The 22070-nt window shown below is 42.8% G+C and overlaps 1 protein-coding gene across 2 annotated transcripts in view; it reads left to right on the top strand.

Annotated features, from left to right (window-relative positions):
• The window catches only part of TUT7 (terminal uridylyl transferase 7), a 3176298-nt gene that overhangs the window by 2826516 nt on the left and 327712 nt on the right, over positions 1 to 22070 (top strand). The gene's annotated exons all lie outside the window — the stretch shown is intronic.

Here is a 22070-nt window from a genome sequence, read left to right as displayed (position 1 = left end):
CTCTACACCTTGGGACTTCTTCAGAACACCTTCTTGTCTAGATGGAAGTTTATTTGTTTACTAAAAGTTCTCATCTAGATGGGTTACTAAACATTCTTGTCTGGATGGAACTGTTGGATTTTGGTTTACTGTGACTTGTTGTCAGATATTATCAGTCCTGAACCTTTCCCTGAGGTTTTGTGACCCTAGTGTTGCTTACTTGTTTGTATGGAGTTGCATGTCACACACACCAGTTTTGTGATGATCTGATGTTTCACTAAGATAGGGAAGCAGTAATTTTCAACTTTTGTACTTATTACTGCTGTAGTATTACTGTTGGTCTTAACAGTTTATTTTTCTACAGATTATTAACATTTCTAAATAAAAAAAAACAAAAACAAAAAAAAAACAGGGTATTGTAAACTGATTCTGGGAACCACACGCGAGGCTGTTGGTAATATTAAGTGAGACATTTCTGTGGTCTTTTTTGAGTCTTGCCAAGCCCTTCAGATAGCCACTGTGCATGCATGTGCTGTGCTATACCATTGTCCCAAAATGTTATGTCTCTGTCTCAAGAAACACAGACCACTCTTATACTTTCCTTCCTTTCTTATGACTTCCCCACACAGTAGATTGCAGGATTTTACCAACTTTTATCTGAAGTACTGTTTCCTCATCTCTTATTTGAAACACAGACCCCCCTCCCCCGCTTACTGCTACCACCCATGCCACAGACCCCTCCCCCCTTATTGCTACCATCCATGTCACATTCTTCATGTTTTTGTCCTTCTTCAGCTTAAGCTCTCATTTTTCTCCATTCAAGGGGGTGTATCCAGTTTACAGCTTTCTGAACTATGAGTAAAAAGTAAACCAAATTGCCGCAACAACTCCCTGAAGTATCCTGTAGCAAATGTATCACGGAATCACAAAAATTAACTAAACAGGATACACCACGAGACACCTTCTTCTGAATAAATCCTTTATTCCATAAAATAAACAGATAACGATGAGCGCTTTCGCGTGCGTCTAGCACGCTTCTTCAGATCAATGTTCTGTGTGGTGTATCCTGTTTAGTTAGCTTTCTGAACTATCCTATTATGTGAATTTGTGGCTTTTTAAAGCCTTCCACATACCGTGGCTATCCTAAACACAACCATTTTGACATCACTGCTGCATATTTTTGCTTACCTTATTTTCTGGCTGTCATAACTAAATATGATGCGGCCTTGCCATTGCTATGTATGGTAAAAAGGTCAACTCAGAATTTCTGTTATCTACTCCCCACACAATGTATCCCAGCACTGTGTCTTTTACCACTGCTCTTTCATATGGCATAACATTGTTCAGCTTGAGAGTGACTGTGACTCATGGATCTGGTTTATCATTTGTCCTTTTTATGGTCACTGTATTAACTGTTATATTTTCCATGTGTTCATCCAACAAGGTGCATAACCTTGCTGTTTTTTCCCCCAGAGTCTTAGCTATCACTTTTCTGCCAATCTTGCAAAGTCACCTTTTGTTACTTAGTATAATGACTGCTTAGTATACCTGACTGCTGCCTCAGTGTTCATATCAATTTTGTCGTACCCTACAGCCTCGTTGTAGTATCTAATACAAACTTATTAAACATAGCAAAGTAAAACACACGGAGCACTAAAGGCAGTTTTTACCAATATGAACTACTGCGTGTGAACAAAGTAAAGCTGTGCCACCAAGGTGGAGGTTAAAAGCTACTGCCGAAAGTAGTTATCCACTTGTATTTACTTTTATTCTGAGTTTCTTAGTGTTTTTTTAGATTTTTTTATAGATTTTATTGTTTGAGTCTGTATAACTAGCTTAACCTCCACAGTGGTGGCACAGTGTTACTTTGAAGAAAACATATTAAACATGGCCATCAGTAAATCTTTGCTAATCCACTGCTTACTGACTTTTCTGCTGACAACTGCACTCTGCTTCTGAATTAGTCAGTTTTTTATCCACTTTTCCATTTTGAGTCCCTTATCCACATACTTTAATTTTCCTACCCGTATGTTGTGTTTACACTATAGCAGGAATTATTTAAAATTCTGCCAGTCTTTTAAGCAGTTCACACTAACTCGCATTACTTCTGAAAATAAAATCCTTATTAACAATATTTCAGTCATGGTTATCTTGAAGATATAGCGGTATTGCTGCCTAAAAGTGCTAGTGTTTCTTCTCTTACATGAACAAAAAAGTGATGGTCTTAAAAACATACAACCACAGATTACGTAGCTAAATTCCACTTTTGTGCAACTGATAAGAATTTGATTTTTTTTTCTTTGTAAGCAATTTCCCCCACCTGCATGCAGATGGATTTGCCACCTGCACCTCTCTTATTTGAATAATCAACTCAAGTTCAGTGCAATTTAGAACCTTCTTTGTGTTAAGCAGTTGTCATTGCACAAATGTAATGCTCCCATCTTTTGACATTTCTTTATAGAAGACACTGCACTGCCTCAAGGTTTAATTTTAGTTGGCATCATTTTCCATTACCAGTTATACAGAGGATCCTGCAAAGTTTGATCAAGTTTGAAGAATTTCCTGCTTTTTTTTTACCTTGCGTAACGTAACATTTTAAATGTACTAGGGATTTTACTAATACTATTTCTATTTCACTGAATTATGTTTACTCATTTTATTGACAACATACCTTTAACTACTGATGCTTGTAACTACAGTCAGGCTTAGTGAAGGTTAAACAGTCCACTGTATTTTAACTGTGCATAAGTTACTGAAGAAATATGCCAGAAATTCATATAAATGTCCAAAATTAAAATGGACTACATTGACCAGAGACTGAATTTTAGTCAGTTTTGCAATTCACCTACTGCATTTGTAAGCATTTGCACTTACCATTTTGATCACATGATGGAATTTTTCTTATGGGTATATTAGGCCTTCATTAAACTTGCAACATCCAGTAATATTATCAAGCCTTGTTTCTGTGTTTCTTAATGAACTAAGGCATAGTTGTCATTCATCAAAAATGCAAAGTACTGGTATTTGCTTTAGTATCTCTTTAAGCAACGTAAATTAATTTCTAATTGCTGGTTCATAATAAAATTGGCTCACACTTCTTTCATTTCATTCATTCGATGAAACCAGAGTTCCAGAAATCTGCACTGTTTGAAGAGCATCTTTGACCAAATGGCATATATTCACAATACATTTGAGTAATGTGTAAAAAATGATAGCAAAGAGCTCCTTTTGTAAATACATCGTCACTAAGAGCATTGTTGTTGTTACACTGACTGAAGTATCATATTGACTGACTTTCTGTGCATCAAATATATGCAGTCCAGGGGAAGTGGCCATCATGGTGGCTTGGTAGTAGCACAGTTTCTCAGATCTGCTATCTAAGAAATGTTTCTGACAAGAATTTTCAAGTGGTAGTTGACTTGTTACTTTTAAATCTAATCATCTGCTGAGTCGTGTGGAAGACAATCTTGGGATTTTTTTCTCTTCAACCATTTTAAATTCCTCTCAAATTCAACCAGCAAAGATACTGACTTCACAGCTGTTAACAACGAGATACTCCAAGAATGCTTTACAGGATTCCTCAGTCAAAAAAGAACTGCAATCTCTCCTAACTACTAGGACCTGTCTTTAAAAATTGACAAAAGAGGGCAATAAACTGGATCCTTTTAAGGACAAATGTTATACGCAAATGGAACAACTTCAAGAAATTGTAATGCAGCATAAAATATAGATTACAGGCATAGAAGACTGTGCCAGTGATATCGAGGGGAGACTTTCAGAAGAGAAACACCAAGTGGAATTTCTTTTAAAACAAAATACATCTTTATTGAACAAGTTGGATGATCTTGAAAATAGGTCCAGGAGAAACAACCTGCGTATTTATGGACTCCCGGAAAAAAAAAACAAAGGAGACAACATGATTAACTTTCTCACTACTTGGATTCCTTCTCTATTAAATTTACCTGAGCCTCTCTCATATGGCACTGAGAGAGCTCACAGATGTCTTGCTGCTCGAGTATCTACTACTAAGACAAATATTAAATCCAGATCTATAATTGTGAGATTGTTCTCCTCTCAGGACAAAAAACTTGTTTTGAAAACTGCTTGGTCAAATTTGCCACTTAAGTTCAGACACAGTTTAATAACATTTGACTGTGACTACTCTTCATCTGTGGTATCTAAGAGAAGAGAATTTTTCTCCTTGATAAAAGAACTTAAAGAGAAGCAAGTAAAGGTTCACCTACTATTTCCAGCTAGATTAAAAGTCTTTTAAAGCCAGAAAAAGGTGATGATAAAGGACAAATAAACTTGTAATATTATCTGCCTATATGCTTCTTGTTTCACTCATATGTTGCTTTCCTTTTTATGTTTGATGTGACAAGTTATTCAAAGTTATGCTAATGTTACCACTGAATTCTGAAAGAAAAAGATTACTTTTTATGGTTTGTACCATTGTTGCCTTTAAACTATGAAGCAAAAATAACACGTCCTTAAGATTAGCTGAAAAAGATAAAAACTAAAACATTTTCTTGCTGTTCTAGCTTATTACCAGTTACCAAGCTCACTTTATATTTTATAGCTAAAATATAGTTGTTACTTGTTTCAGCACTGCAATTCCAAAGGTAAAAACAGTGATTGGTTTTAGTTTGATGTGTGCCTTCCCTGGATTACATTGATGGGCCATGTAGTTTCACAAAATATGCTTGTGGTGGAATCTATGATGTTTGTATGGAATTGTTTAATTTAATTTTTAAGACACTGCCTCTTAGCATTATGGTTTCATTCTAGTTATTTTGTTATTTTAGTCATCTATTTCTCCACTTTTTACTTGTATGTAATGCTAGTTTTGAACTTGGAGGGGCAGGAAAGGTCTGTGGTGTTTATTTGCTCATCCACGGTGGTTTGACACCAGTTTTCTTATTTGTTTTGTTTCTTTTAGCCATGTATTAAATTTCAAACCTGGAAGGGCAGTAAAGGTTTGTGATGTCTGTCTGAGTTGTTATGGTGGTTTGGCAGTGATTGTGATTGGTTTCTCTGTCTTTTTTAAAAATGCACATAGTTTTTTTCTTTATGCTTTCTGAAGCTAGAGACGTGCTTAAATTCATTCTTTGCTTACCTGCACTCTAAATAGATTCCCACTGAAGTTCTGAGCTCCTTTAGGGCATCCACTTTCAAGTTAATACTCTGGTAACCATTACGGCAGTGCGAGATCTCCAGGAAGACTTACACGCTCTTGTAATGACATCACCGTAAAGGTTAGGGTCGTCTAAACCATTCACATGTTTGTTTGTTTTTTAAATTGGAAAACTTTTAAATTCACTTAAATACTGTTAATCTTCGTGCATCCTTGAATTAATTGGTAAGATTCCTTTTAATTATGTTTCTTATAGCGAAAGCAGTTTTATTTGTTACATAGTTGTATCTTCATTTAAACGCTAACACTGGTGGTAATATTAGATGATATAGTAAATCTTCCTTCATTAGTTTAGTGAACTTTACAATAGATTTAATAACATACCTCTTAATTCCATAGAACAGGAAGATGGTACAAGGTTGTAGATAGGGGAGGGGCAGAGGCCCAGAAGTGAAGATGGGTGTTAGATGTTGCTCTTCTAGACCTAAGAGATTGATTGAGTGACAAGCCTCACAATGCCATGAGTTAAATGGGGGATATGAAGTGTGAAGCTCAGATGCCTGTCATTATTTTTTAACTCCAATATATGAAGTTGTGCTCCTTATTTGCCAACAACCCACAGTGCTGTGAAAAAAGAGCTAAAAGTTTATAGACCGGGTCATTCTGTGAAGATCTGTACCATTTAGAGCTATGATTAATAATAGGTTAATAGTAGGTTCTAGTCATCACATCTTCATATTTTGAATGTATATGCTGATTGCTAACCAGGTTCTAAGTTTAAAACTGTCTGTGTCTTATTAATGACACTACAGTTCATTAGTGCCATTGATTTTGTATTGGAATTAATTGATTGTTAATGCAAGGGTATAATTATACATCAGTACTAATAGTTTACATTGCATTGAAAAAGTATTTGCCCCTTCCTGATTTCTTATTTCTTTGCATGTTTGTCACACTTAAATGTCTCAGATCATCAAACAAATTTAAATATTAGACAAAGATAACCCAAGTAAACACAAAGTGCAATTTTTAAGTGATAATTTTATTTATTAAGGAAAAAAAACTATCCAAACCTACATGGTCCTATGTGAAAAAGTAATTGCCCCCCTTGTTAAATCATGAAGTAACTGTGGTTAATCACATTTTTGGGAAAGCTGAGTTCAATTTCACTAGCCAAACTCAGGCCTGATTACTGCCAGACCTGTTGAATCAAGAGGTCACTTAAACAGAACCTGTCAGACAAAGTGAAGTAGGCCAAAAGATCCCAAAAAGGAAGACATCGTGCCGCGATCTAAAGAAATTCCGGAACAGATGAGAATCAAAGTAATTGCCATCTATCAATCTGGAAGAAGTTACAAAGCCATTTCTAAAGCTTTGGGATTCCAGTGAACCACGGTGAGAGCCATTACCCACAAATGGAAAAAAGCATGGAACAGTGGTGAACCTTCCCAGGTGTGGCCGGCCTACAAAAATTACCCCAGGAGTACAGCGACGACTCATCCAAGAAGTTACAAAAGAACCCAGAACAACATCCAGAGAACTGCAAGCCTCACTTGCCTCAGTTAAGGTCAGTGTTCATGCCTCAACCATAAGAAAGAGACTGGGCAAAAATGGCATGCATGGCAGAGTTCCAAGGTGAAAGCCACTGCTGACCAAAAAGAACATAAAGGCTCGTCTCACTTTTGCCAAAAAACATCTTGATGATCCCCAAAACTTTTGGGAAAATATTCTGTGGACTGATGAAACAAAAGTTGAACTTTTTGGGAGGTGTGCGTCCCATTACATCTGGCATAAAAGTAACACAGCATTTCAGAAAAAGAACATCATGCCAACAGTCAAACATGGTGGTGGTAGTGTGATGGTCTGGGACTGCTTTGCTGCTTCTGGACCTGGACGACTTGCTGTGATTGATGGAACCATGAATTCTGCTCTGTACCAAAAAGTCCTGAAGGAGAATATCCGACTATCAGTTCGTGACCTCAAGCTGAAGCACACTTGGGTTTTGCAGCAGTACAGTGATCCAAAACACACCAGCAAGTCAACCTCTGAATGGCTTGAAAAAAAAAAAAACAAAATTAAGGTTTTGGAGTGGCTAGTCAAAGTCTGGACTTGAATCCAATTGATATGCTGTGGCATGACCTTAAAGAGACAGTTCATGCTTGGAAACCTTCCAATATGGCTGAATTAAAACAATTCTGCAAAGAAGAGTGGACCAAAATTCCTCAACAGCGATGTGAAAGACTCCTTGCCAGTTATCGCAAATGCTTGATTGCAGTTTTTGCTGCTAAGGGTGGCACAACCAGTTATTAAGTTTAGGGGGCAATTATTTTTTCACATAGGGCCTTGTAGGTTTGGGTAGCTTTTTTTTTTTCCTTAATAAATAAAATCATCACTTAAAAACTGCATTTTGTGTTTACTTGGATTATCCTTGTCTAAAATGTATATTTGTTTGATGATGTCAAACATTTAAGTGTGACAAACATTCAAAAAAATAAGAAATCAGGAAGGGGGCAAATACTTTTCCATTGCACTGTAAATGATCACAAGACTTCTGATACTGGAATTAATACCATGTTTATACAAAGTTTAAAACCTGTGTATATTCGTGTTCCTTTTTTTCCCCTGAATAGACTAAGACGACATAATGTGTACAGCAAATTTTGCAATGTCATTTACTGTAAGATCATTTCATTGCCTATGGTTTTTCCAACCTAACAAGGTAATGATTAGGCTATATTCTTCAACATTTATGAAATGTTATGCTTTGAACTGAGCTTACAATAATCAACTTGTCTAAAATTTGAATTATAAGAGTTTCATATGTCTCTTAGTATTAATAACATGTTAAGATATCTGAGTATTTTTATATACATCTGCTAACTCCAATCACACTTTTATTAAGTGGTTTTGTGCTTGTAATTGTCTTATGTAAAACAAAGCATAGAGTTTAATACTTGTTATATTGTCATAAGTTCTATGCAAAATCAGTGCATTTTTATTTATTTTATTTTTCTATTAATATTTTTTGTAGTTCACCAAATGCTCTTATTGATAATACCTAGTCAGATACTTAGATTAACTAGATTTTTCATTAGATAGTTACAAATATATTTATTTGATCTGATGCTGTCTGTATCATTATTCATCACAGATGGGTCTTTGATCCAACCTCAGATCCGAGCCGGCAGCTGATGGACAGATCCAGAGCTCAAGCTCCTCCCCTTCCCATAATCCTTTGCTGACCTGTAACCCTCAGATCTCATTTGCTGCTGAATGCTTAGGGCACGAGCCAAGCTTGAGTTTTCTCGTTTACAGATAAGTGATTCCTTTTTCTATTTTTAGTGAGCGAAAGTAGTATCTTTCCTTCTTAGTTTTCCTCCCCCTCCCATAGCTATTTTGCTTGTGTAGGAAACTTTGTTCTCCCTTTTCTTAATTTCAGGTTACTTCCCACCCTTTTCCCCCCTCCGTTAGTCCAAAAAAAAAAAAAAAAAACTTTTCTCATTCTTATCCCCCTTTATATAGAGTGTGTGTGTGTGTGTGTGTGTGTGTGTGTGTGTGGTGTGTGATGGCTAATAAACCTTTGGGTTTTAAATGGTGCACCTCGTGCAACTGGAAAATGTCTCATTCCGACTCACATGAGGAGTGTGTTTACTGCTTGGGAGAGCCTCACCTGGAGGCTGAATGCAACATTTGTGCCGCATTCAACCCCAGGGCTCTTATGGAGCGTAGAAGTAAGTTGTTGCTAAAATGATTAGCTCAGGGTGGTTCACTGGCTCCAGCTTGTTTGTCGGATCCATCCTGTGTGCTGGCCAAGGCATCGGATCCTACCAGGATTTTGGATCCGATTGGTTCTGTCAAATCCGATAGCCATTGAAAGTTCACCTTTCAGATCTAGGAGATGAGATCTGATGCATCAGAGTCTGTCCCCCTCCCAAGATCGTAGGGCATTGACATTCACGGCAGGATCTCCGGCTAGGTTGGGTCATTCTTCAGTGTCTTCCAGGTCCAACAGAAGCTTATTACCTGCAGATATGGATAGGATAATGAGGAGTTTCCTCAAAGCCCAGATTGAGTTGGGCTTGTTGCTGCCTTAGCTCAGTTGCCTCCGTAGGACTTCACTCTCCTCTTCAGACACATTCAAGTTTGGAACGCAGGATAAGAGCGTTCCTTGTGCGAGGCCAGTAGTGTCTGGTATCCCTCCTTCCTCAACACCATCGTGGTCCTGGACGGATGTGTTCCGCTGCCTTCGGAACCTGATGTGCCTTGGCCATGTAAGGTCAGTGCTGGCTCCCTTGGGGGGGGGGGGTGGCCCTAGAATTTTTGGACCATTCCCTCCCCTTGGGGGCTTTGGCACTGGATAGCTCAGGGCCAATATCAGAGTGCTTCAGTGCTGCGTCAGAGTCTCTTCTCCCTCCTTGGACAGCGCAGATGCTGGGGAGGAGAGGGGAGCCTCGTCCAGTCTGTCAGCCTTTCTGGCAAGTAGAGAGGACCTTTTCCAGTCTGGCAGTTACCTCTCCTCCCTCTCTGCATCCTCCCCAGCCTCTCTCAGGTTTGGGTGCAGAGGCTTCATCATACTTCCAGGGTCAGCCCTCCCGCTAGCGCCTTCAAGTAGACACTACCCCACTCGGTGTCCCTGTCTCTTCCAAATCCTCCCCTGAGTTCATCGCAGAGGAAGCCTTTCAGAAGAGAGCATGTAAAATGAGACACTTGGACTCCCCCAGAGAGTCCCTCATGAAAGAGACAGATTTTGAGGAGGGAGATTTGTCCCCCAGACTACCGTCCGAGGAAGTGTCCTTTGGGGTCATCCTCGAAATTCTTAAGGAAAGAGGCAGTTGGTCTTCCCAAACCCTGTCTACAGAGGAATCATTCTTGAAGGCATTTGGGATGGGCTCCTCCTCTACCTGGGTGTCCCCCCCCCCCCGGACGAGCTTGTAGAACTTATCATTGGCAGGGCTTGGAAGGAGCCGGACACAGTGGAACCAGTGCTCAAGAAAGCCAACTGATTCCTCATTCCTCCCAAGGATACGGTCTGCTAGAGTAAGGACATCCCCATTGATGCTATCATGGTGGCCGCTGCGATTAAGTAGGAGCTGGCAGAACAGAGCTCCTCGGTACATCCCTGAACAGGGAATCTTGGGCGATTGACCAATTAGGAAAGCACGTGTTGGCCTCAGCTGTATGCAGACTGACAGCAACCAACTATATGGCACACTTTACCTGGTTTCAGAGGGATTTGGTATCTGAACTCACCACTTCCCTTACGGAGTTGTTTCCCCCCACAGAGTCTTAAACTTGTCTCTCCCAAGTTATCTACTCTGTCTTCCTTCTAATGCTTCAGTGAGGCTGATCTCTAATGCGGCAGAAAGGCCACCTGTCAGGTGGTGGGCACCAACATTGGTATTTGTCGGTATGCCTGGCTTTGCCTTTGCGGGTTTAAGGAACCCATTATGGCATCCTTTACTAACGCCCCTTTTGACGACTCCACCTTGTTTGGTCAGTCTGTCAAGGAAACTTTGACCCACAGCGAGCAGGAGGTTAAGACTCTGTCTGCAGTGAAATCAAGTTTTTTACTCCCCAACGTTCCTTTTCCAAGATTCAGAAGGGGAGTAAGAAGCTTTGGTTCTGCAGGGATTTAGTCTTGCCTTGCAGGATGCTCCCCAGCAATCCTCTCTGAAGGCCAGGGCAGGGGATACAATGGCTGATGCTGCTTTCTAGAACCTTTCTCAGAGAAGCCTTTTCAGTGCTCCTGAAGCGCTGCCCAACTGTCCTGCCTTGGAGGCCGTCGGGGGGCATTTCTCCCTTCACCCTGTAGCCTAGACAAGTCTCACTTCTGATCAGTGGGTGTTAAAAAATTATTTCCAGGGGTTACTTCATTCCCTTTTTTCAGTCCCCTCTGGTTCAAAAATCTCTCCTGGATGTTCCAACCCGCCAACAGGAGTTGGCCTATCTCGAGGTTGAAGACCTTCTTCAAAAAAGAGCCATTCAAGAGGTCCCAACAAGACATCAGGGGTCCGGAACTTATTCTCACTTCTTTTTGGTGCCAAAAAAGATGGGGAGCCTACATCCGATATTGGATCTCAGTGAATTCAACCCGTCAGTCAACAAGTCCAAGTTCCGTATAGTCACTGTCCAGTCCATTCTGCCCCTCTTGTGAAAGGGCGATTGGATGTGCTCAGTGGATCTCGGGGATGCGTACTGTCATATCAAGATAGACAGGCACTGCAGGAGACATCTGTGCTTTCGGTGGGGGGCCAGTCACTACCAGTTCAGAGCCCTGCCCTTTGGACTTAGCACAACCTCCTGGCTGTTTACCAGATGTATGGCAGTGGTGGCAGCTCATCTCCGGCTCCAAGGATTCCAGGTCTTCCTGTACCTGGATGATTGGCTGTTTACGGCTCCCATGAGGCATCAACTTCTAATGGCTACCAGTTACGCCATTGACTTTTTTCAACATCTAGGCATTGCAGTCAGTTTACCCAAGTCCAATCTTTTTCCATGCCAAAACTTAGACTTCATTGGAGTCCAGTTTGACACAGTGTTGGAGACTGCAACACCTCCTTTATGTCGGTTCCAGCTCATTCGAGATCAGGCATCTTGCTTGTTAGGTCTAGAGCCCCCATCAGTTCATCTGATTCTTCAAGCATTAGGCTCGATGGTGGCATCCAGTTGGTGGCAGTCACCAAGTATCACATGCGGGTGCTTCAATGGACCCTGGCAGTCCAGTGGTCCACTTAGGTTCATCCCATGTCAGCGGCTATCAGGTTTACTCGGGTGTGCAGGAATTATCTGGCTTGGCTCCAGTTGCGGGATCTACTTCTCGGCAGGCCATTTTGCCTTCTCACTCCCATGGCCACAGTGACCACAGAAGCTTACCTGTTGGGTTGGGGGGACATATCCAGGGCAGGATGGTTCAAGGCATGTGGTCCCCCACAGAGACCAAATTGCACATAAATGTCCTGGAGATGAGAGCAGTCCTCCTTATGTTGCAAGCCTTTCAGGAGTGCCTTCCTCCAGGGACCATAGCAATTCAAACAGATAACACGGTGGTGGTCTGGTACATCAACAAGCAAGGGGGAACACGGCCCTATACCATGTGCAGAGAAGCCATGAGACTATGGGAATGGGCGATGTCTTCCAGGCGCTTTTTTCTTGCAACTCACATTCCCAGCAGTTCCAATGTGCTGGCCGACAAGCTCAACAGGAATCCATCAGTGGAGCATCAGATACTCAACCATTGGGGTCAACCATGCTGCGATTGCTTTGCCTCCCCAGTCAACCACAACTACAGGAACTACTTTGCCCTGATCCCCCCGGTGGGGGAGTCACCCAGGGAAGCTCTGATTCATGATTGGCCTCTGGGACTCCTCAATGCCTACACTCCTATTCCTCTAATTCCCAAAGTCTTGCAGAAAGTTTGCTGCCTGAAGACCTCTCATCCTCATTGCCCGCTTTTGGCCACACCAGGTGTGGTTCTCCCTTCTTCTGTCGCGTCTAAAATATCCTCCTTGAATCTCCCATCCCTGGGGGCTTCCTCTTCCCAATCTCCAGACTCTTCATCTAACAGCTTGGTTTCTCCAGTTCCAGTGATCCTTTTGCAGTCCAGGCTCCCCTTCCTGGTGAGAAGCATCATCTTGGCATTTCAGAAGCCATCTACGAGGAAGGTGTATTTCAGTAAATGGAAAAGATTCCCTGTTTGGGCTAGACAATGTAATTTGGATCCTTTTTCAGCCCCGATTCCTGATATTCTGCTGTTCTTGGCTTCTCTCTTTCAGGAAGGCGCTAGCTTCTGCACAATTAAGCATCAGTTGGTGGCCATCTCTAATTTCCATCTGAATGACGGTCCTACTTTTTCTTCTAAACTATGCAAAGGGTTCTTCCTTCTTAGATCACCTATCAAAAATCCTTCCCCACCATGGGATTTAACCTTTGTGTTGCAGTCCTTGACACAAAAGCCCTTTGAACTGACTGCATCTTGTGATCTTAAGTTTTTATCTTGGAAGACGTCAATTTTAGTGGCCATTACTTCTGCCAAGAGAGTTTCTGAACTGCAGGCTCTTAGCTTTAAACCCCCCATTTATGGTCTTCCACAAGGATAGGGTATCCCTCAGGACAAATCCTTCGTTCATTTCAAAGGTGGCTTCAGAGGCTAACCTCAACCAATCAGTGCAGCTTCTGTTTTTTCCTCCTAATTATTCTAATAAAGTGGACTATACTTTACATTGCTTAGATGTCCATAGGCAACTACGTTTTTATCTGAATAGGACTGAGGAATTTGGGAAGTCAGACCAGCTTTTCGTGGCCTTTCTCATATTAGAAAAGGTTTGACAGTTTCTAAGATAACTATTTCCAGATGGATTGTAAGCTGTATTTCCTACATTTATGATAGCAGGCATATAGAGCTATCCAGACCAGTTAAACCCCACTCTACTAGGTCTGTGGCTACGTCTTCGGCCTTCTTGGCTAAACTTCCTTGGATGAGATTTGTCCTGCTGCTACTTGGTCTAATCCCCACACTTTTGTTTTACATAAGTTGAACTTGGTATCTAGGAACAGGGTTTCCTTTGTTCTCTGGCATATCCTTCCATGAGGCCACCCAGGGTTCATAGTAGCTGGGGACTCAGACCCATCTGTGATGAATAATGACATGGATAGCATCAGATTAAAGAGTTATGTGCTTACCATAACTTGGAATCTGTGCTATCCAGTGTCATTATTTATCACATTCCAGCCCTCCTTACCCCTTTCTTCTGGGGATTTGGTAGAGCTGGAGTGATGTTCTTTCCTTGGGGATAGTTTAGTCTCCTGGGCAGATGGTGCTGCATTTTCTTTATTCAGCAAACTCGATCTGAGGATTACAGGTCAGCAGGGGATTATGGGAAGGGGAGGAGCTTGAGCTGTGGATCTGCCCATCAGTTGCCAGCTTGTATCCAGGACCCATCTGTGATAAGCAATGACACTGGATAGCACAGATTCCAAGTTATGGTAAGTACATCATTATTTTTTTCTTACTCAGTAGAGTCTTATGGTGAATTTGGTTTAGTCTGAATTTATGTTTTATTTTGATACTTGAATTACTTATGTCAATTTTCATCTAGATAGGTACGGCCTGTGATGATTTTCATTGCTAGTGTAAGAGGGTTTGCTTGTATAGCGTTTCTGTCCAAGTGTGGGGATGTTCATCGTGTTTCACTGTTGCAGTCATTACAATTGGGTTATCCTGCTGGCAGGCTACCCGCAGTCGGCCTGAGTTCCAAAGTCTAGGTCCGGCGTCGGTTGCTGTCACCTCTTCCCTGACGTCAGTGCGCCAGGGGTATAAAAGATGCAACTGACGCCATTTTCTTCAGTCTTTCTTGCCACACAGTGCCCTAAGCAAAAGTAGTTCACAAGTGCCGGTCAGCCGACTCCAGAGATTTTCAAATTTGAATTTCAGATCCGAAGTCTTCATTAAAGCTAAGTACCCCGTTGGGGAAACTTTTTTCTTGCTCCAGACCGATGACAGAAAAAGTTAATTGTATTTCTTGTGGGAAGCAGATACCTCATAAGGATTTTCATTCTTACTGTATTCCTTGCCTAAGCCCTGACCACAACGTTGCTAGTTGTCGGTTTTGTGCTAGATTTAACCAACGCACTGTTAAGCGTTGGTACAATTTTACATTTCATTATTTTGGCAGAAGATTTAACTATATAATGCCGTCGGAGCAACCGACTACCGGAGTTTATAAAAAGCGCAAAGAAAAGGACAGGCACCCGAGGTCCAAAACCAATGACGAGGCTTCCGCTAGGCCTGTCACCGGTTCGCCTGTTCTCAGTGAGGCGCTTTCGCAGCCCCTGACGCCTGCTACCTCAGAGCCACAGGCCGCTTCTGACTCCCACTTGGAGCCAACTAGGCCACTGGTTACTCAAGGTATAGGGCACTTGGAAACTATTCCCTCAGATGGGTCCGGAGCCGCTGAGCAGGCATTGGCTTCTGAGCGTGTTTTCAGGCCTACACAGTTATATGTAAAACCAACTTCAGCTTCAAAGGCAAAGTCTAAAGCGGCTCTAAAGACAAAGAAACAAGTACAGCATTCTCCTGGACAGGCCTCCATGCCTAAAAAACAGATGCTTAAAATGGCTGAAGACCTAATTACTTTGATCAGAGGTTCCCATCGCCCTCCTGATAAGAGGCCTAGGCAAGAGATAGAATATGCATCTTCAGATCAGGTTTCCCTTTCCTGTGATTCCTCTTCTGACCAGGAATATTCTCTTCCTCCCTATGAGGATTCTGATGCTGAAGAATCTATTCCTTCAGCCTCTCCTCCTGAGGATTATTCTTTTGGGGAAACCCTGCTTATACTATGAGGGAGCATTTCCACTGGGAGAGCCAAGATTACTCAGAATCCAAGAAAAGGCTCAGAGACTTCCTTTTATTACCTCAGCACAGGCCCCTTGCTTTTCCTCCTGTTTTAGACATTGTAGATGATGTATTTTCAGAGTCCGGACTGTCTCCGGACTCTTTGCCACCAGCTCCTGTTAAAACCAAGTGAAAGCACTCCAAAATCACCAATAAATCCAGAAAAGAGTGCAGCGAGCCAAAACAGGAAACTCAAAAATTAATTTCCACTCGATTTATTAACAACAAGACTATAAAACATTAATGCTTTTTAAAAACACAGCAAATACGCGTTTTCGTCCTCAATACTCGGACTTCAGCTCCTGTTAAGCCAGACAGATACTAAAGGGGTTCCTGATTCACATAAATTTCTTTGTAAAAACCCTGCTACAGACCCAGAAGCAATATCTCAGGGTCTCAAAGGGGTCAAGGCGTCTACTGCAAAAACCCTATACCCTCTGATAGGGATTCAAGAGCCCTGGACAGATGGGGGAAAAAGATTTATACTTCTGCTACCTTGGCTGTAAGAGCTTTAAATTGTCAATTTCATATGCTTAAATATCAGCAATATCTAATGTCACTGCTTAAACAAAAAATGTTGACAACTTCAGAATGTGCAGAAAACAAAGAAATGCAGGATGTCCTTCAAGAATGCAACTGCAGTCATAACATATGGGTTGTCCTGCCTCAGGCAGCCCTCGGTCGGCCGGATTCCAAAGTCTGGGTCCGACGTCGGCTGATGTCGCATTTCTCTCCAACGTCAGAGCGGCTGGAGTACATAAGCATCAGCCAACGCCATCTTCTTCAGTCTTTCTTGCCGCGCGGTGCCTGAAGCAGAAGCAGTTCGCAAGTGCCGGTCGGTCAGCTCCTGTATTCTTCGAATCCGAAGTCATCAAAAAAGCTAAGTACCCCGTTGGGGACCTTTTCTTGCCTCAGCCGATGTCAGAAATTACTGAAAAGTAAATAATTGTTTGTCTTGTGGTAAACAAATACCTCATAAGGATTTCCACTCTTACTGCCTTCCTTGCCTTGGCCCAGACCACGACGTCTCGGCTTGTGCCGCCTGTGCTCGCTTCAATAAGCGCACTCTCAGGCGCCGGGCGGAGTTCGCTGAAGACTTTTTCGGCGAAAAATTCGATTATACAATGCCGTCGGAACTACCGACATCGCAGACTCCTAAGAAACGAAAAGACCGGGACCGACATCCTCGGCCCGCGTCTTCCTCCGACACCACGCCAAAACCTACCGCGAGTGCCCCGGTTCCCTCTGAGGCAGTTATTTCACCGCTCCGAACCGAAGACACCGCATTACCGATTCCTCCGATACCGGAGACCACTCCGACGCCAGTTATTGATTTTCCTCCGGATACTGAAACCGAGGAAATGCCCGAGACCATTGCTGTGGATAAGGTCACTCCTGCACGTGGAGCTGCTAGGCCTCCCATGTCCATGTCTATCAAGGCCTACACACGTGCTAAGGCAGCCAGCAAGACCAAGCACCTTACTGCTAAAGCCTTACCTCAGCCTTCTCCTGAAACACAAATCATGACTATGGCCGCAGACCTTATTTCCATGATCAGAGGTTCCCAGGCCCATCCAGAGAGAGGATCCCAGCCTCCTTCTGATAAGAGGCCCCGGGTTGAACCCTCCGACCCTCTCCCTTCAGATGAAGATTTTGAGGACTCTGTTCACTCTGATAGCCAGGAAGAGCCCTTCCAGACCTATGAGGACTCGGATGCAGAGGATTCCATCCCCTCGGCCTCCCCTCCTGAGGATATTTCCTTTGGGGAAGTTCTGCATTCCATGAGGGAACATTTTAAATGGCAAGGCCAGGAATATTCTGATTCCAGAAAGCGCCTTCGAACCTTCCTCAAAAAGCCCCAACACAGGCCCTTAGCTATACCTCCTGTGCTTGATGTTTTGGATGATCTATATTCTGACTCCAGTGTTACCCCTGATACTCTTCCCCCTGCTCCTGCCAAGCCTGACAGATACTATAGGGTCCCAGAAACATATTCTCATTTCTTTAGGGCCCATGCTGTTGATTTAGAAACAATTTCACAGGGACCGAAAGGGGTTTCAGCTACCACCTCCAAAAATCCCTTACCTTCCAACAGGGAAGCTAGGTCATTAGAGAGATGGGGGAAGAAGGTCTACACTTCCACTACTTTATCTATGAGAGCTCTCAATTGTCTCTTTCATATGTTTCAATATTAGGATTACCTGTTAGATGATTTACAGAAAACATTGGCCTCTCCTGAACCTTTAGATAGGAAATCTTTGCAGGAGGCTGTACATAATTCTCAGCAAGTTAGCAATCACTTTCTGCAATGTGGATATGATGCATTGGAAGCTTCATGTAGGGCAGCTATGACAGGGGCGGTCATTCGTAGACATGCATGGTTAAAAGAACAACCTCTACCAGATCATGTTAAGGCAAAACTTCTTGATGCACCCTTGGAAAAGAACAAGCTTTTTGGTGCTAATGCTAAAGATGTGTTAAAGTCCATTGAGGAAAAAGCCAAGTCAGTTCAGACAGTCAAAGATTTCCTCCAGGTTCAGCCTCCCAGATTCAGCAGAAATTGGCCTTCAAAAAACTGGTCCTTTCCTAATCCTGAAAGATTTCAAAGTGGTAAAAACAGGTGTGGCCGAGGAAGAGGGCAATACAGAGGTTCCTACAGGGGATGATAATGGCAACCAGCAAACCAAAGAAGTGACGCAGGGGTTTCTCCTGCCCCACAGGGACAATCTCAATGACTTTCCTCTACTTCCGCTGACCAAGGAGCAAACAGAAGCTCCTTTGGGCGGAAAATTATCTCTGGTTTCAGACAATTGGCACAGATTGACAAAGGACAAATGGATTTTGGACATTATAGACCAAGGTTACAGGTTCCACTTTCATACCTTACCAAGAAAACAAGGCATGCCAAACCTGTCACAAAACCAGAGAGCAGAGGCTATCAAGCAAATTTCTCTGCTTGCTCAGATCAAAGCAATAGAAAAAGTTCCACAACAAGAGCAAGGCCAGGGGTTTTACTCAAGACTTTTCCTTGTTCCAAGAAAAGAAACTCAATGGAGGCCAATACTGGATTTGTCCGCATTAAACACTTTTCTCATAGTACCAAAGTTCAAAATGCTGACTCTACAGCAACTCCTTCCCATGCTGGGCAAGGGGTCTTGGCTGATTACTCTGGACCTCAAGGAGGCATACCTGCATGTCCCTATCAGACACAGCTGCAGAAGATACCTCAGATTTCTTGCAGGGCCAGAGCATTATCAATTCTCAGCATTGCCATTTGGCTTATCTACTGCGTCCAGAGTATTCACAAAATGCCTGGCTTCAGTAATTGCTCATTGCAGGCTCCAGGGTATCCAAATTTACCCATACCTGGACGACTGCCTTATACAAGCGGACGACAAACTGATTTTGACAAAAAACTTGAATTATGTCATACAATTGCTACAGGCTCTGGGATACACAGTCAACTTCCAAAAGTCAAGACTTTAGCCATCCCAGCAAATAACCTTCTTAGGAGCCAAATTAGACACAGCCTCTCAAATGGCTTACCTGACAGAAGACAAGCAAAAGAAGTTAATTCATTATTTCAAAGGTTTGGCAAAGCTCACCCAGATGACTGCAAGGAAATTCCTACAGGCCCTGGGTTACATGGCATCCTGCATTCTCCTGGTTCCATTAACAAGACTACACATGAGAAAGCTACAATGGTACCTAAAAAGCTTATGGCCTCAGCACAGCAACAACCTAGAGACAACCATACCACTCATTCCATGCCTACAGAAGGAATTTCTATGGTGGGCCTCGGTAAGCCAGGCAAACACAGGTATGTCATTCAAAAAAACTCAGATAACACAGACCATGACCACAGACGCCTCAGACCTTGGATGGGGGGCGCACATGGAGGGCAGATGTATTCAAGGACAATGGTCTCCAAAGGAAACACATCTGCATATCAACCAAAAAGAAATGCTGGCAGTAATGCATGCCATCGAGGCCTTTCGACAACAGCTTTAGCAAGGTCACCTGCTAATACGGACAGACAACACCACTGTGATGTGGTACATAAACAAGCAGGGGGGCACCCATTCCTACCCCCTTTGCAGACTAACAATGAATCTTTGGGAAAAATCACTGAGCTTAAACATACAGTTGCAATCCCATTTTGTTCCAGGCAAAGACAATGTGCTGGCGGACAGCCTAAGCAGGAATTTCCTAGACCCCCACGAGTGGAGGTTACATCCAGAAATCTTCATACGACTCACCTCGACATGGGGCAGGCCAGAAGTAGACCTATTTGCCTCCCACCTCAATCATCATCTGCAAAAGTTCAGTTCAAGGGCATATCATCCACAAGCATGGAAAATAGATGCTCTCTCATTCAACTGGAACTTCCTAAAAATCTATGCATTCCCACCTCTGCCACTGATGACCACAGTATTACTAAAGATCAAAGCAGAGAAGCCCAAGGGGATCCTAATAGCTCCAGACTGGCCAAGACAGCACTGGTACCCACTACTACGGAGCATATGTCACAACAAAAAGTGGGCCCTTCCCCAATGGCCCCAACTTTTGACTCAACACAACTTCAAGACAGTACATCCCAACATTCAGACGCTGCAGCTAACAGCTTGGGAGATCCCATGAATAACCTCAATCTATCTCTTTCCAAGGAAGTTCAGAGGATACTTACAGAAGCCCGAAGACCATCCACCAGAAAGGTTTACTCAGCAAAATGGAAGAGATTCAGCATTTGGAATACCAGCAAGGGTCATGATGCATCATTATTGAACATCCCTCTCATCCTGGAATATTTGGCAGATATGCTACAGAATGGACTCTCATATTCTTCCATAAAAATACATGCTTCAGCTATTTCAGCTAGATATAACACTGATCCACCTGTGTTTTCACATCCTTTGTTAAGGCAATTCCTTAGGGGAATCAAGAATATAAAGCCACCAAGAAAGGTTCCAGTACCAGCTTGGGACCTCAACTTTGTCCTAGAAAAACTGACTCTACCTCCCTTTGAGCCAGCAGCTTCTGTGGACTTACAATTTCTCTCATGGAAGACAGCTTTCCTGTTGGCAATTACCTCAGCAAGAAGGGTTTTGGAACTACAGGCCCTAATGGCAATACCACCGTTCATAATCTTTCACAGAGACAGGGTCTCCTTACGAACCAACCCTACCTTTATGCCAAAAGTGGTATCTAGGGTTTCTTTAAATCAAGCCATTCACCTGCCTACTTTCTTTCCCAATCCTGAGAACAAAGGGGAAAGACTGTTGCATACCTTGGACATTCACAGACAACTTCGCTACTACCTGGACAGAACCAAGACCAGTAGGAAGTCTGATCAACTTTTTGTAGCTTACGCCCCTAGAGTACAAGGAAAAGCAATTTCCAAACAGACTATTTCAAAATGGATTGGACATTGCATCAGATTCTGTTATTCCTTCCATGGAAAGTGTGTACCAGCCAATGTCAGACCACACTCCACCAGAGCTACAGCCACCTCAACAGCATTCTTAAGAGGGGTGCCTACAAAAGACATTCTAGAAGCTGCTACATGGAGCTCCGTGCATACATTTTCCAAACACTACAACCTTCCTCTATATTCCAGATCCAGAGCAGGCTTTGCTTCTTCAGTCCTGCAGGGATTGATAGCTACACCATCCTTTTCTTAGAACATTCCACCTCCCCCAGCTAAGCTATGGTATTCAACCCATATGTTATGACTGCAGTTGCATTCTTGAAGGACATAGTACAGTTTTGTACCTACCATAAATGTAGATGTCCGATAGATATGCAACTGCAGTCGGGTTTTCCCTCCCTCCTTCCCCTCTATGCATTGGGTCCACTCCTATCCCTGTTACCCTTAGCTGGGGATATATGTTATGGTGTATCTGTTTATTGCTTATTTATTTGTCTGGAAATCTGTTTTACTTCCAATTTTGATTACAGCCTTCCTTGGAGGGCACCTGGCATCTGTGGCAAGAAACACTGAAGAAGATGGCGTCGGCTGATGCTTATGTACTCCAGCCGCTCTGACGTCGGAGAGAAATGCCACATCAGCTGACATCGGACCCAGACTTTGGAATCCGGCCGACCGAGGGCTGCCTGAGGCAGGACAACCCATATGTTATGACTGCAGTTGCATATCTATCGGACATCTACATTTATGGTAGGTACAAAACTGTACTATTTATCGCATACAGCTGAACAAGTAGGAAAGCATACTTTGCAATGTGGTTTTGATTCTCTAGAGGCCTCTTGCAGGGCCGCTGATGTTCATTGTGTTTCACTGTTGCAGTCATGACTGTAGGGTTCTCCCCTGCCGGCAGGCAGCCCTCGGTCGGCCAGAATCCCAAAGTCTGGGTCCGGCGTTGGCTGTTCAACCATGCTCCCTGACGTCAGAACGCCAGGAGTACAAAGCTGACAGCGACGCCATCTTCTCCAGTCTTTCTTGCCGTGCGGTGATAGCAGTTCGCAAGTGCCGGTCGGCTGACTCCTGATGATTTTTTCTGATAAACTTCAGTCCGAAGATTTTCTTCTCCACTCAAAGCTAAG

Source organism: Protopterus annectens, chromosome 2.part2, assembly GCF_019279795.1.
Source record: "Protopterus annectens isolate FY-2018-M chromosome 2.part2, PAN1.0, whole genome shotgun sequence".
Classification (NCBI taxonomy): Eukaryota; Metazoa; Chordata; order Ceratodontiformes; family Protopteridae; genus Protopterus; species Protopterus annectens.
The sequence above is the reverse complement of the archived record's forward strand: the minus strand, read 5'-3'. Positions and strand labels throughout refer to the sequence as shown.